The 3,903-nt window shown below is 36.4% G+C and overlaps 1 protein-coding gene across 1 annotated transcript in view; it reads right to left on the reverse strand.

Moving 5' to 3' along the window:
* Window positions 1-3,903, reverse strand: part of LOC107699712 (uncharacterized protein KIAA0825-like) — a 136,384-nt gene that overhangs the window by 131,253 nt on the left and 1,228 nt on the right. The window lies entirely within an intron of this gene.

Here is a 3,903-nt window from a genome sequence, read left to right on the forward strand (position 1 = left end):
TCTGAAAGCACGTGATGATGATTTCCTGTTGATTACAGAACCGGCATTACTAACAAATTGCGCATGACAATCGCATTCGATTAATCGTGCAGCCCTAGTTGCATCTTTGGGATTGCTAACACTTGGGTTCTTTAGCATAATAAAGTGACACATTTTGCCCCAGGTTTCAGTTTTTCCAGGACATTCCACACTCCAATGATTCCTGAATACATTTTTTTTTTTTTGCCAAAAGATGCCAAAGAGATTTATTCATTACCGACCTTTTTTCATATAATCAGTATTTATTTATTTTTTTATATGGAAGTTTCTCTCATTTCATAATTCTCAATTCATAAACCCACCCCAAAATAAAAGGATAAGGGACTTTTAGGTAAGGAAAGTTGGGCTTTTTTTTTTGTGAGATCTGGCAAATCATGGCGAAATGAACAAAAGTACAGAAGAGTTTCTTCTGCAGCAAATTATCTCTATACAGCTCCATTTCACACCTATTGTGGGCACCATAACCTACTTTGTGGACAGCCATTGCCAGTAAAATGAAAAGAAGTGGAAAGAAATAATCAATGTCTGCTTGTGTACTGCATTTGTCTGAATGGGATCAAATGTAAGCTTGAAAAGGGAAGCCTTTATGTTTGATGAAACGTGTCCTCGAACACACATGACGGCCCTTTACACGAAATGATTTGATTTCACCTCCAACACGATCTTTGCGCGTCAAAGCGCAGCTGGAACAAGGCGCTAGTTATCATCTGCCATAAATATTTCTAGCCTCAATCCATTGCTTTTCATCTATCCGCCTCCCCTCTCTGTGTCAAGCTGGAGTGCCATTCAATTTACAGTACAGCTCAGTGGTAATACATGCATATCGGAAAGAGCGGCCTTGCGGTATTACCAGACGCCAGCGAGATATAGACTGACACAACTTCTTGCCATCGCTTTAAATAAACAATCCATCTGGCCTCAGATTGCTGTAAAGCCCTCAACGTTCAAGTCTCACACAGATCCAGCACGCGCTAGAGAGACTGTATCAACGTCGTCATCGCAAGTCAAGTGGAGTGTAATGGAGAGTGTCAGTGTCAATTTGGCTTTGCTGGCGCCCCTCTCCCCTTCATCTGGGCTGATTTTAATAATCCCTGTCAAACACCAAACAGCTCGCACTTCCTCTCCGACACGACAGCCCTTTCTCCTCGCGCAGACAGAAATCTCAACATTAATTTAGCCCACACAACGGCAAAGGTTGTCCAGCTGGACAAATATTATTTCCCTCACTTGACAGACTCCGCAGTTAAGCTCGCGTGTTATTATTTTCTAAACTCTATTCAAGCCTCGACTACTGTCTGAAGGGAAAGAGTGAAGAGAGAGAGAGTGACTTGTGTAGGGTTTTAAGACACAGGATTAGGAGCTGAACAGTGTAATTACACTGAGACCGACTGCGTCAATGTCGGTGCGCACACGCGTGTGTGTAGCTGATGTTACAAAGGGATGCGCATCATCGCCCGTGTCTCATCCACATGAGAGTTGTGGGAAAAGTGTCAGGTTCATGCTGTCACCACATAGGGCCCAATTAGGCAGATGCACCCTCCATTTCCTTTGTCTTGTTATCTATTTTGAATTCAAATGTTGTGGAGTCCCAGAGTAGTTCTGAAAGCTGCCACACAAGGAAGAGAGCTGGAGCTGTGCATAAGTGTGTGTGTGTGTGTGTGTGTGTGTGTGAGAGAGAGAGAAAGAGCTGGGGAATATGTATTCTCTCGACACTTAAAGACACACTAGCATTTCTCTGCATGTCTACCCTTACAAACTGCTCCACACTCAGAATAGAGGTAGTGGTGTGAAATATTTAGCAGCCAGTTCCTCTGCTTTAAAACTGTCTAAAAAGGTTTTATCATCATGTTCTAGCTCCCAAAACTCTTAAATAAAGCTTTTGGGATATTTAATTTATTAAAGAAGTATATTGTTTTACTCCAAAAGAGTGAGAATGTTGTGTTTGTTGGTTGGTTGGGACAAGCAAAAGTGTGCAATATTCATACAACACAGGTGAATGTGAGAAAAGAAAGAATGCAAGGAAGAAAGAAAAGAGTTTCAGGGGAATAAATCCAGTCTGTGTTTACTGACTGAGTGCATGTTGTTGTTGTTTTGCCGGATGACTTTTCCTGAACTTGTCCTGGAATGGTTATGACAATATTCTCACTATACTTGACAATTTTTGGCTATCATGTGAACTACTGTATTCAAAAGTTTCCACTGCATTTCAGTTTCAGGTGAATTTGTCAAAATATGTCAGGAGCTAGAACATGACTGAGAGCTGCAGTGGCACATTTGTTTAAAAAAAAAAGAAGAAGAAATAAAAAAAGAAGCCACCTTCATATATAGGAAATGTAATGCAATTTATGTTCACAATTACTGTTATGATTAATTAAATAAAGGTTACCATGGTAACCACTCACCAGTTTTTTTCTCAATGTCATCCAACAACACTAAATTTTCAAGAGCTAGAAATCAGGTTGTTTAAGCAGGTTGAAAAGGACACATTTCATTGCAGAGCATTATAATTCACATCGATAGCCTACTCATAATTCACATTTAGTCAATCACAGTTGGTCCTATGGGTAGTTGAAATATGATTATGGCTTGATTGCAGGGTCATATACATAGATTTAAAGTCGTAAAAAAATGCATATTAGATATGTCCTCTTCCAATTTTAGCTAAGCATAAAAATTTCAAGCTCAGAGACCAATTTTTACACAGTAAATTCTAGAAACAAAAGTAAAGAAACAAACTAGAACTAGAGACAAAATTAAAACTATCAATTCTAACAAGCCTACACTACAAATGTTTAGGGTCGATATGTTTTTTTAATACTTTTATTCAGCAATGTTGAGTTAAATTGATTAAAAGTGATAGTAAAGATATTTATAATGTTACAAACGATTTCTATTTACATTTACATTTAGTCATTTAGCAGATGCTTTTATCCAAAGCGACTTACAAATTTTTTTAAAGAATAGAATTAGAATAGATAGTGCTAGAGTTAGAGGGTCAAATAATATCATTTTCTCCTATTTCCTATTACTTGTTTCGCTTCTGTTTCAGTTTTTTTTTATAACCATTTCTTACTATGTGTAAGTAAGTTGTTGTTTTTTTAGCATGCGTGTTTGGAAGTATTATTTTTTAGGATTACTGATAAACTACAGTCATTTGATTTGTATTATTTGTATTTGTTATTTATACTAAATAAATAAATAAATAAATAAAATAAAGATGGAATAGATGTGTTTTTAGCCAATTCTTGAAGATGGCTAAGGACTCAGCTGCTCGGATTGAGTTGGGCAAATAAATACTGTTCTTTTAAAGTTTCTATTCATCAAAGAATCATGAAAAAAGTACCACAATTTCCACAAAAATATTAAGCAGCACAACTGTTTTAAAAAATAACAAATCAGCACATTACAATGATTTATGAAGGATCATGTTACACAGAAGTTTGAAGTAATGGCTGCTGAAAATGTAGGTTTGCCATCACATTAATAAATTACATTTCAAAATATATTAAAAAAGTAAGTAACAGTGATAATATTTTACAATATTATGGTTTACACTGTATTTTTGATCAAATAAATGTAGGCTTTGTGAGCATAAGATCTTTAAAATTAAAAAATAGGCCTATATCTTTCGATTAATAAAATCTGCATTCATAATAACTAGGCTATAAAAGAGTTAGCAAAATGCTGTTAAAATAGAACTACAGTATGTCACACCAAATCACATCACTTCCCAAAAGCATTTCATGTCAACAACCCATCATCAAACACATAAGTACAGGGCGGTTCTTTCAAAGCATTTAACTATTGTACTACATCACCACTGATGGTCCAAATCCATTATCACACCACACACACACACACACA

This window comes from Sinocyclocheilus anshuiensis, unplaced genomic scaffold, assembly GCF_001515605.1.
Source record: "Sinocyclocheilus anshuiensis isolate Anshui unplaced genomic scaffold, SAMN03320099.WGS_v1.1 scaffold278, whole genome shotgun sequence".
NCBI classification, from domain to species: Eukaryota; Metazoa; Chordata; class Actinopteri; order Cypriniformes; family Cyprinidae; genus Sinocyclocheilus; species Sinocyclocheilus anshuiensis.